This window comes from Ascidiella aspersa, chromosome 4 (genome assembly GCF_963924565.1).
Source record: "Ascidiella aspersa chromosome 4, kaAscAspe10.2, whole genome shotgun sequence".
Taxonomy (NCBI): Eukaryota; Metazoa; Chordata; class Ascidiacea; order Phlebobranchia; family Ascidiidae; genus Ascidiella; species Ascidiella aspersa.
In genome coordinates this window covers 24,638,336-24,651,515 of record NC_139450.1, presented here as the reverse complement: position 1 = coordinate 24,651,515, position 13,180 = coordinate 24,638,336, and the positions used below count along the sequence as shown (strand labels likewise).

The 13,180-nt window shown below is 38.8% G+C and overlaps 41 non-coding genes and 26 pseudogenes across 41 annotated transcripts; all 67 read left to right on the top strand.

Annotated features, from left to right (window-relative positions):
* The first annotated feature begins 55 nt into the window (after window positions 1–55).
* Window positions 56–184, top strand: LOC146155334 (5S ribosomal RNA; annotated as a pseudogene).
* A 64-nt stretch (window positions 185–248) lies between these two features.
* Window positions 249–367, top strand: LOC146155333 (5S ribosomal RNA). Its single transcript, XR_014498290.1, has one exon. It is a non-coding gene; the product is annotated as a 5S ribosomal RNA (ribosomal RNA).
* A 65-nt stretch (window positions 368–432) lies between these two features.
* Window positions 433–551, top strand: LOC146155332 (5S ribosomal RNA; annotated as a pseudogene).
* Window positions 552–615: 64 nt separating this feature from the next.
* On the top strand, window positions 616–734 carry LOC146155331 (5S ribosomal RNA). The gene has a single exon (XR_014498093.1). It is a non-coding gene; the product is annotated as a 5S ribosomal RNA (ribosomal RNA).
* A 64-nt stretch (window positions 735–798) lies between these two features.
* On the top strand, window positions 799–916 carry LOC146155330 (5S ribosomal RNA; annotated as a pseudogene).
* Window positions 917–990: 74 nt separating this feature from the next.
* LOC146155329 (5S ribosomal RNA) lies at window positions 991–1,109 on the top strand. Its single transcript, XR_014495181.1, has one exon. It is a non-coding gene; the product is annotated as a 5S ribosomal RNA (ribosomal RNA).
* Window positions 1,110–1,173: 64 nt separating this feature from the next.
* On the top strand, window positions 1,174–1,292 carry LOC146155328 (5S ribosomal RNA). Its single transcript, XR_014498163.1, has one exon. It is a non-coding gene; the product is annotated as a 5S ribosomal RNA (ribosomal RNA).
* A 194-nt stretch (window positions 1,293–1,486) lies between these two features.
* On the top strand, window positions 1,487–1,605 carry LOC146155327 (5S ribosomal RNA). Its single transcript, XR_014495842.1, has one exon. It is a non-coding gene; the product is annotated as a 5S ribosomal RNA (ribosomal RNA).
* A 168-nt stretch (window positions 1,606–1,773) lies between these two features.
* LOC146155326 (5S ribosomal RNA) lies at window positions 1,774–1,892 on the top strand. Its single transcript, XR_014496076.1, has one exon. It is a non-coding gene; the product is annotated as a 5S ribosomal RNA (ribosomal RNA).
* Window positions 1,893–1,955: 63 nt separating this feature from the next.
* On the top strand, window positions 1,956–2,074 carry LOC146155325 (5S ribosomal RNA). Its single transcript, XR_014497456.1, has one exon. It is a non-coding gene; the product is annotated as a 5S ribosomal RNA (ribosomal RNA).
* A 65-nt stretch (window positions 2,075–2,139) lies between these two features.
* Window positions 2,140–2,258, top strand: LOC146155324 (5S ribosomal RNA; annotated as a pseudogene).
* Window positions 2,259–2,332: 74 nt separating this feature from the next.
* LOC146155323 (5S ribosomal RNA) lies at window positions 2,333–2,451 on the top strand. The gene has a single exon (XR_014496534.1). It is a non-coding gene; the product is annotated as a 5S ribosomal RNA (ribosomal RNA).
* A 65-nt stretch (window positions 2,452–2,516) lies between these two features.
* On the top strand, window positions 2,517–2,635 carry LOC146155322 (5S ribosomal RNA; annotated as a pseudogene).
* Window positions 2,636–2,699: 64 nt separating this feature from the next.
* Window positions 2,700–2,818, top strand: LOC146155321 (5S ribosomal RNA). Its single transcript, XR_014495180.1, has one exon. It is a non-coding gene; the product is annotated as a 5S ribosomal RNA (ribosomal RNA).
* Window positions 2,819–2,882: 64 nt separating this feature from the next.
* LOC146155320 (5S ribosomal RNA) lies at window positions 2,883–3,001 on the top strand. Its single transcript, XR_014495535.1, has one exon. It is a non-coding gene; the product is annotated as a 5S ribosomal RNA (ribosomal RNA).
* Window positions 3,002–3,065: 64 nt separating this feature from the next.
* On the top strand, window positions 3,066–3,184 carry LOC146155319 (5S ribosomal RNA). The gene has a single exon (XR_014496592.1). It is a non-coding gene; the product is annotated as a 5S ribosomal RNA (ribosomal RNA).
* A 74-nt stretch (window positions 3,185–3,258) lies between these two features.
* On the top strand, window positions 3,259–3,377 carry LOC146155318 (5S ribosomal RNA; annotated as a pseudogene).
* Window positions 3,378–3,451: 74 nt separating this feature from the next.
* LOC146155317 (5S ribosomal RNA) lies at window positions 3,452–3,570 on the top strand (annotated as a pseudogene).
* Window positions 3,571–3,643: 73 nt separating this feature from the next.
* On the top strand, window positions 3,644–3,762 carry LOC146155316 (5S ribosomal RNA; annotated as a pseudogene).
* A 64-nt stretch (window positions 3,763–3,826) lies between these two features.
* Window positions 3,827–3,945, top strand: LOC146155315 (5S ribosomal RNA; annotated as a pseudogene).
* A 65-nt stretch (window positions 3,946–4,010) lies between these two features.
* Window positions 4,011–4,129, top strand: LOC146155314 (5S ribosomal RNA; annotated as a pseudogene).
* Window positions 4,130–4,203: 74 nt separating this feature from the next.
* On the top strand, window positions 4,204–4,322 carry LOC146155313 (5S ribosomal RNA). The gene has a single exon (XR_014497343.1). It is a non-coding gene; the product is annotated as a 5S ribosomal RNA (ribosomal RNA).
* A 64-nt stretch (window positions 4,323–4,386) lies between these two features.
* LOC146155312 (5S ribosomal RNA) lies at window positions 4,387–4,505 on the top strand. Its single transcript, XR_014497318.1, has one exon. It is a non-coding gene; the product is annotated as a 5S ribosomal RNA (ribosomal RNA).
* Window positions 4,506–4,569: 64 nt separating this feature from the next.
* On the top strand, window positions 4,570–4,688 carry LOC146155311 (5S ribosomal RNA; annotated as a pseudogene).
* A 74-nt stretch (window positions 4,689–4,762) lies between these two features.
* Window positions 4,763–4,881, top strand: LOC146155310 (5S ribosomal RNA; annotated as a pseudogene).
* Window positions 4,882–4,945: 64 nt separating this feature from the next.
* Window positions 4,946–5,064, top strand: LOC146155309 (5S ribosomal RNA). Its single transcript, XR_014496161.1, has one exon. It is a non-coding gene; the product is annotated as a 5S ribosomal RNA (ribosomal RNA).
* A 65-nt stretch (window positions 5,065–5,129) lies between these two features.
* LOC146155308 (5S ribosomal RNA) lies at window positions 5,130–5,248 on the top strand (annotated as a pseudogene).
* Window positions 5,249–5,320: 72 nt separating this feature from the next.
* LOC146155307 (5S ribosomal RNA) lies at window positions 5,321–5,439 on the top strand. Its single transcript, XR_014495580.1, has one exon. It is a non-coding gene; the product is annotated as a 5S ribosomal RNA (ribosomal RNA).
* A 64-nt stretch (window positions 5,440–5,503) lies between these two features.
* Window positions 5,504–5,622, top strand: LOC146155306 (5S ribosomal RNA). Its single transcript, XR_014495912.1, has one exon. It is a non-coding gene; the product is annotated as a 5S ribosomal RNA (ribosomal RNA).
* A 65-nt stretch (window positions 5,623–5,687) lies between these two features.
* LOC146155305 (5S ribosomal RNA) lies at window positions 5,688–5,806 on the top strand (annotated as a pseudogene).
* Window positions 5,807–5,872: 66 nt separating this feature from the next.
* LOC146155304 (5S ribosomal RNA) lies at window positions 5,873–5,991 on the top strand. The gene has a single exon (XR_014495814.1). It is a non-coding gene; the product is annotated as a 5S ribosomal RNA (ribosomal RNA).
* Window positions 5,992–6,055: 64 nt separating this feature from the next.
* LOC146155303 (5S ribosomal RNA) lies at window positions 6,056–6,174 on the top strand. The gene has a single exon (XR_014495179.1). It is a non-coding gene; the product is annotated as a 5S ribosomal RNA (ribosomal RNA).
* A 64-nt stretch (window positions 6,175–6,238) lies between these two features.
* LOC146155302 (5S ribosomal RNA) lies at window positions 6,239–6,357 on the top strand. The gene has a single exon (XR_014495178.1). It is a non-coding gene; the product is annotated as a 5S ribosomal RNA (ribosomal RNA).
* Window positions 6,358–6,422: 65 nt separating this feature from the next.
* On the top strand, window positions 6,423–6,541 carry LOC146155301 (5S ribosomal RNA; annotated as a pseudogene).
* A 64-nt stretch (window positions 6,542–6,605) lies between these two features.
* Window positions 6,606–6,724, top strand: LOC146155300 (5S ribosomal RNA). Its single transcript, XR_014496808.1, has one exon. It is a non-coding gene; the product is annotated as a 5S ribosomal RNA (ribosomal RNA).
* A 64-nt stretch (window positions 6,725–6,788) lies between these two features.
* Window positions 6,789–6,907, top strand: LOC146155299 (5S ribosomal RNA; annotated as a pseudogene).
* A 74-nt stretch (window positions 6,908–6,981) lies between these two features.
* LOC146155298 (5S ribosomal RNA) lies at window positions 6,982–7,100 on the top strand. The gene has a single exon (XR_014495177.1). It is a non-coding gene; the product is annotated as a 5S ribosomal RNA (ribosomal RNA).
* Window positions 7,101–7,164: 64 nt separating this feature from the next.
* LOC146155297 (5S ribosomal RNA) lies at window positions 7,165–7,283 on the top strand. The gene has a single exon (XR_014495176.1). It is a non-coding gene; the product is annotated as a 5S ribosomal RNA (ribosomal RNA).
* Window positions 7,284–7,477: 194 nt separating this feature from the next.
* On the top strand, window positions 7,478–7,596 carry LOC146155296 (5S ribosomal RNA). Its single transcript, XR_014495175.1, has one exon. It is a non-coding gene; the product is annotated as a 5S ribosomal RNA (ribosomal RNA).
* Window positions 7,597–7,764: 168 nt separating this feature from the next.
* LOC146155295 (5S ribosomal RNA) lies at window positions 7,765–7,883 on the top strand. The gene has a single exon (XR_014496075.1). It is a non-coding gene; the product is annotated as a 5S ribosomal RNA (ribosomal RNA).
* A 63-nt stretch (window positions 7,884–7,946) lies between these two features.
* On the top strand, window positions 7,947–8,065 carry LOC146155294 (5S ribosomal RNA). Its single transcript, XR_014496735.1, has one exon. It is a non-coding gene; the product is annotated as a 5S ribosomal RNA (ribosomal RNA).
* A 65-nt stretch (window positions 8,066–8,130) lies between these two features.
* Window positions 8,131–8,249, top strand: LOC146155293 (5S ribosomal RNA; annotated as a pseudogene).
* A 73-nt stretch (window positions 8,250–8,322) lies between these two features.
* LOC146155292 (5S ribosomal RNA) lies at window positions 8,323–8,441 on the top strand. The gene has a single exon (XR_014495174.1). It is a non-coding gene; the product is annotated as a 5S ribosomal RNA (ribosomal RNA).
* A 64-nt stretch (window positions 8,442–8,505) lies between these two features.
* LOC146155291 (5S ribosomal RNA) lies at window positions 8,506–8,624 on the top strand. The gene has a single exon (XR_014495172.1). It is a non-coding gene; the product is annotated as a 5S ribosomal RNA (ribosomal RNA).
* A 65-nt stretch (window positions 8,625–8,689) lies between these two features.
* Window positions 8,690–8,808, top strand: LOC146155290 (5S ribosomal RNA). Its single transcript, XR_014498289.1, has one exon. It is a non-coding gene; the product is annotated as a 5S ribosomal RNA (ribosomal RNA).
* Window positions 8,809–8,873: 65 nt separating this feature from the next.
* Window positions 8,874–8,992, top strand: LOC146155289 (5S ribosomal RNA; annotated as a pseudogene).
* Window positions 8,993–9,056: 64 nt separating this feature from the next.
* On the top strand, window positions 9,057–9,175 carry LOC146155288 (5S ribosomal RNA; annotated as a pseudogene).
* A 64-nt stretch (window positions 9,176–9,239) lies between these two features.
* Window positions 9,240–9,358, top strand: LOC146155287 (5S ribosomal RNA; annotated as a pseudogene).
* Window positions 9,359–9,421: 63 nt separating this feature from the next.
* Window positions 9,422–9,540, top strand: LOC146155286 (5S ribosomal RNA; annotated as a pseudogene).
* A 74-nt stretch (window positions 9,541–9,614) lies between these two features.
* On the top strand, window positions 9,615–9,733 carry LOC146155285 (5S ribosomal RNA). The gene has a single exon (XR_014495171.1). It is a non-coding gene; the product is annotated as a 5S ribosomal RNA (ribosomal RNA).
* Window positions 9,734–9,796: 63 nt separating this feature from the next.
* Window positions 9,797–9,915, top strand: LOC146155284 (5S ribosomal RNA). Its single transcript, XR_014495707.1, has one exon. It is a non-coding gene; the product is annotated as a 5S ribosomal RNA (ribosomal RNA).
* A 64-nt stretch (window positions 9,916–9,979) lies between these two features.
* Window positions 9,980–10,098, top strand: LOC146155283 (5S ribosomal RNA). The gene has a single exon (XR_014498288.1). It is a non-coding gene; the product is annotated as a 5S ribosomal RNA (ribosomal RNA).
* Window positions 10,099–10,163: 65 nt separating this feature from the next.
* Window positions 10,164–10,282, top strand: LOC146155282 (5S ribosomal RNA; annotated as a pseudogene).
* A 64-nt stretch (window positions 10,283–10,346) lies between these two features.
* Window positions 10,347–10,465, top strand: LOC146155281 (5S ribosomal RNA). Its single transcript, XR_014496807.1, has one exon. It is a non-coding gene; the product is annotated as a 5S ribosomal RNA (ribosomal RNA).
* Window positions 10,466–10,529: 64 nt separating this feature from the next.
* Window positions 10,530–10,648, top strand: LOC146155280 (5S ribosomal RNA; annotated as a pseudogene).
* Window positions 10,649–10,722: 74 nt separating this feature from the next.
* Window positions 10,723–10,841, top strand: LOC146155279 (5S ribosomal RNA). The gene has a single exon (XR_014495170.1). It is a non-coding gene; the product is annotated as a 5S ribosomal RNA (ribosomal RNA).
* Window positions 10,842–11,035: 194 nt separating this feature from the next.
* On the top strand, window positions 11,036–11,154 carry LOC146155278 (5S ribosomal RNA). Its single transcript, XR_014495841.1, has one exon. It is a non-coding gene; the product is annotated as a 5S ribosomal RNA (ribosomal RNA).
* A 168-nt stretch (window positions 11,155–11,322) lies between these two features.
* LOC146155277 (5S ribosomal RNA) lies at window positions 11,323–11,441 on the top strand. The gene has a single exon (XR_014496074.1). It is a non-coding gene; the product is annotated as a 5S ribosomal RNA (ribosomal RNA).
* Window positions 11,442–11,504: 63 nt separating this feature from the next.
* LOC146155276 (5S ribosomal RNA) lies at window positions 11,505–11,623 on the top strand. The gene has a single exon (XR_014496734.1). It is a non-coding gene; the product is annotated as a 5S ribosomal RNA (ribosomal RNA).
* A 65-nt stretch (window positions 11,624–11,688) lies between these two features.
* Window positions 11,689–11,807, top strand: LOC146155275 (5S ribosomal RNA; annotated as a pseudogene).
* A 74-nt stretch (window positions 11,808–11,881) lies between these two features.
* LOC146155274 (5S ribosomal RNA) lies at window positions 11,882–12,000 on the top strand. The gene has a single exon (XR_014498114.1). It is a non-coding gene; the product is annotated as a 5S ribosomal RNA (ribosomal RNA).
* A 64-nt stretch (window positions 12,001–12,064) lies between these two features.
* Window positions 12,065–12,183, top strand: LOC146155273 (5S ribosomal RNA). Its single transcript, XR_014496533.1, has one exon. It is a non-coding gene; the product is annotated as a 5S ribosomal RNA (ribosomal RNA).
* Window positions 12,184–12,248: 65 nt separating this feature from the next.
* Window positions 12,249–12,367, top strand: LOC146155272 (5S ribosomal RNA; annotated as a pseudogene).
* Window positions 12,368–12,431: 64 nt separating this feature from the next.
* Window positions 12,432–12,550, top strand: LOC146155271 (5S ribosomal RNA). Its single transcript, XR_014495169.1, has one exon. It is a non-coding gene; the product is annotated as a 5S ribosomal RNA (ribosomal RNA).
* Window positions 12,551–12,614: 64 nt separating this feature from the next.
* On the top strand, window positions 12,615–12,733 carry LOC146155270 (5S ribosomal RNA). The gene has a single exon (XR_014495534.1). It is a non-coding gene; the product is annotated as a 5S ribosomal RNA (ribosomal RNA).
* A 64-nt stretch (window positions 12,734–12,797) lies between these two features.
* On the top strand, window positions 12,798–12,916 carry LOC146155269 (5S ribosomal RNA). Its single transcript, XR_014496591.1, has one exon. It is a non-coding gene; the product is annotated as a 5S ribosomal RNA (ribosomal RNA).
* Window positions 12,917–12,990: 74 nt separating this feature from the next.
* Window positions 12,991–13,109, top strand: LOC146155268 (5S ribosomal RNA; annotated as a pseudogene).
* The last annotated feature ends 71 nt before the right edge of the window (window positions 13,110–13,180 follow it).

The window sequence follows — 13,180 nt, the reverse complement described above, 5'->3', positions numbered from 1 at the left end:
TTATTTAAGTTTTTACATTTTTAAATAGATTAGACCATAAATGTTGACCAATACTGTCTACGACCATACCAGGTTGAATGCACCCGATCTCGTCCGATCTCGTCCGATCTCGGAAGTTAAGCAACGTCGGGATTGGTTAGTACTTGGATGGGTAACCGCCTAGGAATACCAATTGTCGTAGGCAAAATATGATTTATTTAAGTTTTTACATTTTAAATAGATTAGACCAAAAAATGTTGACCAATACTGGCTACGAACATACCAGGTTGAATGCACCCGATCTCGTCCGATCTCGGAAGTTAAGCAACGTCGGGATTGGTTAGTACTTGGATGGGTGACCGCCTAGGAATACCAATTGTCGTAGGCAAAATATGATTTATTTAAGTTTTTACATTTTTAAATAGATTAGACCTAAAAATGTTGACCAATACTGCATACGACCATACTAGGTTGAATGCACCCCATCTCGTCCGATCTCGGAAGTTAAGCAACGTCGGGATTGGTTAGTACTTGGATGGGTGACCGCCTAGGAATACCAATTGTCGTAGGCACAATATGATTTGTTTAACTTTTTACATTTTTAAATAGATTAGACCATAAATGTTGACCAATACTGTCCACGACCATACCAGGTTGAATGCACCCGATCTCGTCCGATCTCGGAAGATAAGCAACGTCGGGATTGGTTAGTACTTGGATGGGTGACCGCCTAGGAATACCAATTGTCGTAGGCAAAATATGATTTATTTAAATTTTCACTTTTTTAAATAGATTAGACGTAAAATGTTGAGAAATACTGCTTACGACCATACCAGGTTGAATGCACCCGATCTCGTCCGATCTCGGAATTAAGTAACGTCGGGATTGGTTAGTACTTGGATGGGTGACCGCCTAGCAATACCAATTTTCATAGGCAAAATATGATTTTTAAAATATATTTAAATGTTAACATTTTTAAAGATTTTAGACCAAAAAATGTTGACCAATACTGTCTACGACCATACCAGGTTGAATGCACCCGATCTCGTCCGATCTCGGAAGTTAAGCAACGTCGGGATTGGTTAGTACTTGGATGGGTGACCGCCTAGGAATACCAATTGTCGTAGGCATAATAACATTTATTTAAGTTTTTACATTTTTAAATAGATTAGACCATAAATGTTGACCAATACTGTCTACGACCATACCAGGTTGAATGCACCCGATCTCGTCCGATCTCGGAAGTTAAGCAACGTCGGGATTGGTTAGCACTTGGATGGGTGACCGCCTAGGAATACCAATTGTCGTAGGCGAAATATGATTTATTTAAGTTTTTACATTTTTAAATAGATTAGACCAAAAAATGTTGAGCAATACTGGCAACGAACATACCAGGTTGAATGCACCCGATCGACCGCCTAGGAATTCCAATTGTCGTAGGCACAATATGATTTATTTAAGTTTTTACATTTTTAAATAGATTAGACCATAAATGTTGACGATTACTGTCTACGACCATACCAGGTTGAATGCACCCGATCTCGTCCGATCTCGGAAGTTAAGCAACGTCGGGATTGGTTAGTACTTGGATGGGTCACCGCCTAGGAATACCAATTGTCGTAGGCAAAATAAGATTTATTTAAGTTTTTACATTTTTAAATAGATTAGACCAAAAAATGTTGACCAATACTGGCTACGACCATACCTAGGAATACCAATTGTCGTAGGCACAATATGATTTATTTAAGTTTTTACATTTTTAAATTGATTAGACCATAAATGTTGACCAATACTGTCTACGACCATACCAGGTTGAATGCACCCGATCTCCTCCGATCTCGGAAGTTAAGCAACGTCGGGATTGGTTAGTACTTGGATGGGTGACCGCCTAGGAATACCAATTGTCGTAGGCAAAATATGATTTATTTAAGTTTTTATTTTTAAAATAGAATAGACATAAAATGTTGAGAAGTACTGCTTACGACCATACCAGGTTGAATGCATCCGATCTCGTCCGATCTCGGAAGTTAAGCAACGTCGGGGTTGGTTAGTACTTGGATGGGTGACCGCCTAGGAATACCAATTGTCGTAGGCAAAATATGATTTATTTAAGTTTTTACATTTTTAAATAGATTAGACCAAATAATGTTGACCAATACTGTCTACGACCATACCAGGTTGAATGCACCCGATCTCGTCCGATCTCGGAAGTTAAGCAACGTCGGGATTGGTTAGTACTTGGATGGGTGACCGCCTAGCAATACCAATTGTCATAGGCAAAATATGATTTTTAAAATATATTTAAATGTTAACATTTTCAAAGATTTTAGACCAAAAAATGTTGACCAATACTGTCTACGACCATACCAGGTTGAATGCACCCGATCTCGTCCGATCTCGGAAGTTAAGCAACGTCGGGATTGGTTAGTACTTGGATGGGTGACCGCCTAGGAATACCAAATGTCGTAGGCAAAATATGATTTATTTAAGTTTTTACATTTTTAAATAGATTAGACCAAAAAATGTTGACCAATACTGGCTACGAACATACCAGGTTGAATGCACCCGATCTCGTCCGATCTCGGAAGTTAAGCAACGACGGGATTGCGTAGTACTTGGATGGGTGACCGCCTAGGAATACCAATTGTCGTAGGCACAATATGATTTGTTTAAGTTTTTACATTTTTAAATAGATTAGACCATAAATGTTGACCAATACTGTCTACGACCATACCAGGTTGAATGCACCCGATCTCGTCCGATCTCGGAAGTTAAGCAACGTCGGGATTGGTTAGTACTTGGATGGGTGACCGCCTAGGAATACCAATTGTCGTAGGCAAAATATGATTTATTTAAGTTTTTACTTTTTTAAATAGATTAGACGTAAAATGTTGAGAAATACTGCTTACGACCATACCAGGTTGAATGCACCCGATCTCGTCCGATCTCGGAAGTTAAGCAACGTCGGGATTGGTTAGTACTTGGATGGGTGACCGCCTAGGAATACCAATTGTCGTAGGCAAAATATGATTTATTTAAGTTTTTACTTTTTTAAATAGATTAGACGTAAAATGTTGAGAAATACTGCTTATGACCATACCAGGTTGAATGCACCCGATCTCGTCCGATCTCGGAAGTTAAGCAACGTCGGGATTGGTTAGTACTTGGATGGGTGACCGCATAGGAATTCCAATTGTCATAGGCAAAATATGATTTATAAAATATATTTAAATGTTAACTTTTTTGAAGATTTTAGACCAAAAAATGTTGACCAATACTGTCTACGACCATACCAGGTTAAATGCACCCGATCTCGTCCGATCTCGGAAGTTAAGCAACGTCGGGATTGGTTAGTACTTGGATGGGTGACCGCCTAGCAATACCAATTGTCATAGGCAAAATATGATTTTTAAAATATATTTAAATGTTAATATTTTTAAAGATTTTAGACCAAAAAATGTTGACCAATACTGTCTACGACCAAACCAGGTTGAATGCACCCGATCTCGTCCGATCTCAGAAGTTAAGCAACATCGGGATTGGTTGCTACTTGGATGGGTGACCGCCTAGGAATACCAATTGTCATAGGCAAATTATTATTTTTAAAATATATTTAAATGTTAGCATTTTAAAGATTTTAGACCAAAAAATGTTTACCAACACTGTCTACGACCATACCAGGTTCAATGCACCCGATATCGTCCGATCTCGGAAGTTAAGCAACGTTGGGATTGGTTAGTACTTGGATGGGTGACCGCCTAGGAATACCAATTGTCGTAGGCACAATATGATTTATTTAAGTTTTACATTTTTAAATAGATTAGACCAAAAAATGTTGACCAATACTGGCTACGACCATACCAGGTTGAATGCACCCGATCTCGTCCGATCTCGGAAGTTAAGCAACGTCGGGATTGGTTAGTACTTGGATGGGTGACCGCCTAGCAATACCAATTGTCGTAGGCAAAATATGATTTATTTAAGTTTTTACATTTTTAAATAGATTAGACCAAAAAATGTTGACCAATACTGGCTACGACCATACCAGGTTGAATGCACCCGATCTCGTCCGATCTCGGAAGTTAAGCAACGTCGGGATTGGTTAGTACTTGGATGGGTGACCGCCTAGCAATACCAATTGTCATAGGCAAAATATGATTTTTAAATTATATTTAAATGTTAACATTTTTAAAGATTTTAGACCAAAAAATGTTGACCAATACTGTCTACGACCATACCAGGTTGAATGCACCCGATCTCGTCCGATCTCGGAAGTTAAGCAACGTCGGGATTGGTTAGTACTTGGATGGGTGACCGCCTAGGAATACCAATTCTCGTAGGCATAATATCATTTATTTAAGTTTTTACATTTTTAAATAGATTAGACCCTAAATGTTGTCGAATACTGTCTACAACCATACCAGGTTGAATGCACCCGATCTCGTCCGATCTCGGAAGTTAAGCAACGTCGGGATTGGTTAGTACTTGGATGGGTGACCGCCTAGGAATACCAATTGTCGTAGGCAAAATATGATTTATTTAAGTTTTTACTTTTTTAAATAGATTAGACGTAAAGTGTTGAGAAATACAGCTTATGACCATACCAGGTTGAATGCACCCGATCTCGTCCGATCTCGGAAGTTAAGCAACGTCGGGATTGGTTAGTACTTGGATGGGTGACCGCCTAGCAATACCAATTGTCATAGGCAAAATATGATTTTTTAAATATATTTAAATGTTAACATTTTTAAACATTTTAGACCAAAAAATGTTGACCAATACTGTCTACGACCATAACAGGTTGAATGCACCCGATCTCGTCCGATCTCAGAAGTTAAGCAACGTCGGGATTGGTTAGTACTTGGATGGGTGACCGCCTAGGAATACCAATTGTCGTAGGCATAATATCATTTATTTAAGTTTTTACATTTTTAAAAAGATTAGACCATAAATGTTGACGAATACTGTCTACGACCATACCAGGTTGAATGCACCCGATCTCGTCCGATCTCGGAAGTTAAGCAACGTCGGGATTGGTTAGTACTTGGATGGGTGACCGGCTAGGAATACCAATTGTCGTAGGCAAAATATGATTTATTTAAGTTTTTACATTTTTAAATAGATTAGACCAAAAAATGTTGACCAATACTGGCTACGAACATACCAGATTGAATGCACCCGATCTCGTCCGATCTCGGAAGTTAAGCAACGTCGGGATTGGTTAGTACTTGGATGGGTGACCGCCTAGGAATACCAATTCTCATAGCAAAATATGATTTTTAAAATATATTTAAATGTTAACATTTTTAAAGATTTAAACCAAAAAATGTTGACCAATACTGTCTACGACCATACCAGGTTGAATGCACCCGATCTCGTCCGATCTCGGAAGTTAAGCAACGTCGGGATTGGATAGTACTTGGATGGGTGACCGCCTAGGAATACCAATTGTCGTAGGCATAATATCATTTATTTAAGTTTTTATATTTTTAAATAGATTAGACCATAGATGTTGACGAATACTGTCTACGACCATACCAGGTTGAATGCACCCGATCTCGTCCGATCTCGGAAGTTAAGCAACGTCGGGATTGGTTAGTACTTGGATGGGTGACCGCCTAGGAATACCAATTGTCGTGGGCAAAATATGATTTATTTAAGTTTTTACATTTTTAAATAGATTAGGCCAAAAAATGTTGACCAATACTGGCTACGAACATACCAGATTGAATGCACCCGATCTCGTCCGATCTCGGAAGTTAAGCAACGTCGGGATTGGTTAGTACTTGGATGGGTGACCGCCTAGGAATACCAATTGTCGTAGGCAAAATATGATTTATTTAAGTTTTTATAATTTTCAAATAGATTAGACCAAAAAATGTTGACCAATACTGGCTACGACCATACCAGGTTGAATGCACCCGATCTCGTCCGATCTCGGAAGTTAAGCAACGTCGGGATTGGTTAGTACTTGGATGGGTGACCGCCTAGGAATACCAATTGTCGTAGGCTCAATATGATTTATTTAAGTTTTTACATTTTTAAATAGATTAGACCATAAATGTTGACCAATACTGTCTACGACCATACCAGGTTGAATGCACCCGATCTCGTCCGATCTCGGAAGTTAAGCAACGTCGGGATTGGTTAGTACTTGGATGGGTGACCGCCTAGGAATACCAATTGTCGTAGGCAAAATATGATTTATTTAAATTTTTACTTTTTTAAATAGATTAGACGTAAAATGTTGAGAAATACTGTCTACGACCATACCAGGTTGAATGCACCCGATCTCGTCCGATCTCGGAAGTTAAGCAACGTCGGGATTGGTTAGTACTTGGATGGGTGACCGCCTAGGAATACCAATTGTCGTAGGCAAAATATGATTTATTTAAGTTTTTACATTTTTAAATAGATTAGACCTAAAAATGTTGACCAATACTGCATACGACCATACCAGGTTGAATGCACCCCATCTCGTCCGATCTCGGAAGTTAAGCAACATCGGGATTGGTTAGTACTTGGATGGGTGACCGCCTAGGAATACCAATTGTCGTAGGCACAATATGATTTGTTTAAGTTTTTACATTTTTAAAAAGATTAGACCATAAATGTTGACCAATACTGTCCACGACCATACCAGGTTGAATGCACCCGATCTCGTCCGATCTCGGAAGTTAAGCAACGTCGGGATTGGTTAGTACTTGGATGGGTGACCGCCTAGGAATACCAATTGTCGTAGGCAAAATATGATTTATTTAAGTTTTCACTTTTTTAAATAGATTAGACGTAAAATGTTGAGAAATACTGCTTACGACCATACCAGGTTGAATGCACCCGATCTCGTCCGATCTCGGAAGTTAAGTAACGTCGGGATTGGTTAGTACTTGGATGGGTGACCGCCTAGCAATACCAATTTTCATAGGCAAAATATGATTTTTAAAATATATTTAAATGTTAACATTTTTGAAGATTTTAGACCAAAAAATGTTGACCAATACTGTCTACGACCATACCAGGTTGAATGCACCCGATCTCGTCCGATCTCGGAAGTTAAGCAACGTCGGGATTGGTTAGTACTTGGATGGGTGACCGCCTAGGAATACCAATTGTCGTAGGCATAATAACATTTATTTAAGTTTTTACATTTTTAAATAGATTAGACCATAAATGTTGACCAATACTGTCTACGACCATACCAGGTTGAATGCACCCGATCTCGTCCGATCTCGGAAGTTAAGCAACGTCGGGATTGGTTAGTACTTGGATGGGTGACCGCCTAGGAATACCAATTGTCGTAGGCAAAATATGATTTATTTAAGTTTTTACATTTTTAAATAGATTAGACCAAAAAATGTTGACCAATACTGGCTACGAACATACCAGGTTGAATGCACCCGATCGACCGCCTAGGAATTCCAATTGTCGTAGGCACAATATGATTTATTTAAGTTTTTACATTTTTAAATAGATTAGACCATAAATGTTGACGATTACTGTCTACGACCATACCAGGTTGAATGCACCCGATCTCGTCCGATCTCGGAAGTTAAGCAACGTCGGGATTGGTTAGTACTTGGATGGGTGACCGCCTAGGAATACCAATTGTCGTAGGCAAAATAAGATTTATTTAAGTTTTTACATTTTTAAATAGATTAGACCAAAAAATGTTGACCAATACTGGCTACGACCATACCTAGGAATACCAATTGTCGTAGGCACAATATGATTTATTTAAGTTTTTAAATTTTTAAATTGATTAGACCATAAATGTTGACCAATACTGTCTACGACCATACCAGGTTGAATGCACCCGATCTCCTCCGATCTCGGAAGTTAAGCAACGTCGGGATTGGTTAGTACTTGGATGGGTGACCGCCTAGGAATACCAATTGTCGTAGGCAAAATATGATTTATTTAAGTTTTTATTTTTAAAATAGAATAGACATAAAATGTTGAGAAATACTGCTTACGACCATACCAGGTTGAATGCATCCGATCTCGTCCGATCTCGGAAGTTAAGCAACGTCGGGATTGGTTAGTACTTGGATGGGTGACCGCCTAGGAATACCAATTGTCGTAGGCAAAATATGATTTATTTAAGTTTTTACATTTTTGAATAGATTAGACCAAAAAATGTTGACCAATACTGGCTACGACCATACCAGGTTGAATGCACCCGATCTCGTCCGATCTCGGAAGTTAAGCAACGTCGGGATTGGTTAGTACTTGGATGGGTGACCGCCTAGCAATACCAATTGTCATAGGCAAAATATGATTTTTAAAATATATTTAAATGTTAACATTTTTAAAGATTTTAGACAAAAAATGTTGACCAATACTGTCTACGACCATACCAGGTTGAATGCACCCGATCTCGTCCGATCTCGGAAGTTAAGCAACGTCGGGATTGGTTAGTACTTGGATGGGTGACCGCCTAGGAATACCAATTGTCGTAGGCATAATATCATTTATTTAAGTTTTTACATTTTTAAATAGATTAGACCGTAAATGTTGACCAATACTGTCTACGACCATACCAGGTTGAATGCACCCGATCTCGTCCGATCTCGGAAGTTAAGCAACGTCGGGATTGGTTAGTACTTGGATGGGTGACCGCCTAGGAATACCAATTGTCGTAGGCAAAATATGATTTATTTAAGTTTTTACATTTTTAAATAGATTAGACCAAAAAATATTGACCAATACTGGCTACGAACATACCAGGTTGAATGCACCCGATCTCGTCCGATCTCGGAAGTTAAGCAACGTCGGGATTGGTTAGTACTTGGATGGGTGACCGCCTAGGAATACCAATTGTCGTAGGCAAAATATGATTTATTTAAGTTTTTACATTTTTAAATAGATTAGACCAAAAAATATTGACCAATACAGGCTACGACCATACCAGGTTGAATGCACCCCATCTCGTCCGATCTCAGAAGTTAAGCCACGTCGGGATTGGTTAGTACTTGGATGGGTGACCGCCTAGGATAACCAATTGTCGTAGGCACAATATGATTTATTTAAGTTTTTACATTTTTAAATAGATTAGACCATAAATGTTGACCAATACTGTCTACTACCATACCAGGTTGAATGCACCCGATCTCGTCCGATCTCGGAAGTTAGGCAACGTCTGGATTGGTTAGTACTTGGATGGGTGACCGCCTAGGAATACCAATTGTCGTAGGCACAATATGATTTATTTAAGTTTTTACATTTTTAAATAGATTAGACCATAAATGTTGACCAATACTGACTACGAACATACCAGGTTGAATGCACCCGATCTCGTCCGATCTCGGAAGTTAAGCAACGTCGGGATTGGTTGGTACTTGGATGGGTGACCGCCTAGGAATACCAATTGTCGTAGGCAAAATATGATTTATATAAGTTTTTACTTTTTAAATAGATTAGACGTAAAATGTTGAGAAATACTGCTTACGACCATACCAGGTTGAATGCACCCGATCTCGTCCGATCTCGGAAGTTAAGTAACGTCGGGATTGGTTAGTACTTGGATGGGTGACCGCCTAGCAATACCAATTGTCATAGGCAAAATATGATTTTTAAAATATATTTAAATGTTAACATTTTTAAAGATTTTAGACCAAAAAATGTTGACCAATACTGTCTACGACCATACCAGGTTGAATGCACCCGATCTCGTCCGATCTCGGAAGTTAAGCAACGTCGGGATTGGTTAGTACTTGGATGGGTGACCGCCTAGGAATACCAATTGTCGTAGGCATAATATCATTTATTTAATTTTTACATTTTTAAATAGATTAGACCATAAATGTTGACCAATACTGTCTACGACCATACCAGGTTGAATGCACCCGATCTCGTCCGATCTCGGAAGTTAAGCAACGTCGGGATTGGTTAGTACTTGGATGGGTAACCGCCTAGGAATACCAATTGTCGTAGGCAAAATATGATTTATTTAAGTTTTTACATTTTAAATAGATTAGACCAAAAAATGTTGACCAATACTGGCTACGAACATACCAGGTTGAATGCACCCGATCTCGTCCGATCTCGGAAGTTAAGCAACGTCGGGATTGGTTAGTACTTGGATGGGTGACCGCCTAGGAATACCAATTGTCGTAGGCAAAATATGATTTATTTAAGTTTTTACATTTTTAAATAGATTAGACCTAAAAATGTTGACCAATACTGCATACGACCATACCAGGTTGAATGCACCCCATCTCGTCCGATCTCGGAAGTTAAGCAACGTCGGGATTGGTTAGTACTTGGATGGGTGACCGCCTAGGAATACCAATTGTCGTAGGCACAATATGATTTGTTTAAGTTTTTACATTTTTAAATAGATTAGACCATAAATGTTGACCAATACTGTCCACGACCATACCAGGTTGAATGCACCCGATCTCGTCCGATCTCGGAAGTTAAGCAACGTCGGGATTGGTTAGTACTTGGATGGGTGACCGCCTAGGAATACCAATTGTCGTAGGCAAAATATGATTTATTTAAGTTTTCACTTTTTTAAATAGATTAGACGTAAAATGTTGAGAAATACTGCTTACGACCATACCAGGTTGAATGCACCCGATCTCGTCCGATCTCGGAAGTTAAGTAACGTCGGGATTGGTTAGTACTTGGATGGGTGACCGCCTAGCAATACCAATTTTCATAGGCAAAATATGATTTTTAAAATATATTTAAATGTTAACATTTTTAAAGATTTTAGACCAAAAAATGTTGACCAATACTGTCTACGACCATACCAGGTTGAATGCACCCGATCTCGTCCGATCTCGGAAGTTAAGCAACGTCGGGATTGGTTAGTACTTGGATGGGTGACCGCCTAGGAATACCAATTGTCGTAGGCAAAATATGATTTATTTAAGTTTTTACATTTTTAAATAGATTAGACCAAAAAATGTTGACCAATACTGGCTACGAACATACCAGGTTGAATGCACCCGATCGACCGCCTAGGAATTCCAATTGTCGTAGGCACAATATGATTTATTTAAGTTTTTACATTTTTAAATAGATTAGACCATAAATGTTGACGATTACTGTCTACGACCATACCAGGTTGAATGCACCCGATCTCGTCCGATCTCGGAAGTTAAGCAACGTCGGGATTGGTTAGTACTTGGATGGGTCACCGCCTAGGAATACCAATTGTCGTAGGCAAAATAAGATTTATTTAAGTTTTTACATTTTTAAATAGATTAGACCAAAAAATGTTGACCAATACTGGCTACGACCAAACCTAGGAATACCAATTGTCGTAGGCACAATATGATTTATTTAAGTTTTTACATTTTTAAATTGATTAGACCATAAATGTTGACCAATACTGTCTACGACCATACCAGGTTGAATGCACCCGATCTCCTCCGATCTCGGAAGTTAAGCAACGTCGGGATTGGTTAGTACTTGGATGGGTGACCGCCTAGGAATACCAATTGTCGTAGGCAAAATATGATTTATTTAAGTTTTTATTTTTAAAATAGAATAGACATAAAATGTTGAGAAGTACTGCTTACGACCATACCAGGTTGAATGCATCCGATCTCGTCCGATCTCGGAAGTTAAGCAACGTCGGGATTGGTTAGTACTTGGATGGGTGACCGCCTAGGAATACCAATTGTCGTAGGCAAAATATGATTTATTTAAGTTTTTACATTTTTAAATAGATTAGACCAAAAAATGTTGACCAATACTGGCTACGACCATACCAGGTTGAATGCACCCGATCTCGTCCGATCTCGGAAGTTAAGCAACGTCGGGATTGGTTAGTACTTGGATGGGTGACCGCCTAGCAATACCAATTGTCATAGGCAAAATATGATTTTTAAAATATATTTAAATGTTAACATTTTCAAAGATTTTAGACCAAAAAATGTTGACCAATACTGTCTACGACCATACCAGGTTGAATGCACCCGATCTCGTCCGATCTCGGAAGTTAAGCAACGTCGGGATTGGTTAGTACTTGGATGGGTAACCGCCTTGGAATACCAATTGTCGAAGGCATAATATCATTTATTCAAGTTTTTACATTTTTAAATAGATTAGAACATAAATGTTGACCAATACTGTCTACGACCATACCAGGTTGAATGCACCCGATCTCGTCCGATCTCGGAAGTTAAGCAACGTCGGGATTGGTTAGTACTTGGATGGGTGACCGCCTAGGAATACCAAATGTCGTAGGCAAAATATGATTTATTTAAGTTTTTACATTTTTAAATAGATTAGACCAAAAAATGTTGACCAATACTGGCTACGAACATACCAGGTTGAATGCACCCGATCTCGTCCGATCTCGGAAGTTAAGCAACGACGGGATTGCTTAGTACTTGGATGGGTGACCGCCTAGGAATACCAATTGTCGTAGGCACAATATGATTTGTTTAAGTTTTTACATTTTTAAATAGATTAGACCATAAATGTTGACCAATACTGTCTACGACCATACCAGGTTGAATGCACCCGATCTCGTCCGATCTCGGAAGTTAAGCAACGTCGGGATTGGTTAGTACTTGGATGGGTGACCGCCTAGGAATACCAATTGTCGTAGGCAAAATATGATTTATTTAAGTTTTTACTTTTTTAAATAGATTAGACGTAAAATGTTGAGAAATACTGCTTACGACCATACCAGGTTGAATGCACCCGATCTCGTCCGATCTCGGAAGTTAAGCAACGTCGGGATTGGTTAGTACTTGGATGGGTGACCGCCTAGGAATACCAATTGTCGTAGGCAAAATATGATTTATTTAAGTTTTTAATTTTTTAAATAGATTAGACGTAAAATGTTGAGAAATACTGCTTATGACCATACCAGGTTGAATGCACCCGATCTCGTCCGATCTCGGAAGTTAAGCAACGTCGGGATTGGTTAGTACTTGGATGGGTGACCGCATAGGAATTCCAATTGTCATAGGCAAAATATGATTTATAAAATATATTTAAATGTTAACTTTTTTGAAGATTTTAGACCAAAAAATGTTGACCAATACTGTCTACGACCATACCAGGTTAAATGCACCCGATCTCGTCCGATCTCGGAAGTTAAGCAACGTCGGGATTGGTTAGTACTTGGATGGGTGACCGCCTAGCAATACCAATTGTCATAGGCAAAATATGATTTTTAAAATTTATTTAAATGTTAATATTTTTAAAGATTTTACACCAAAAAATGTTGACCAAT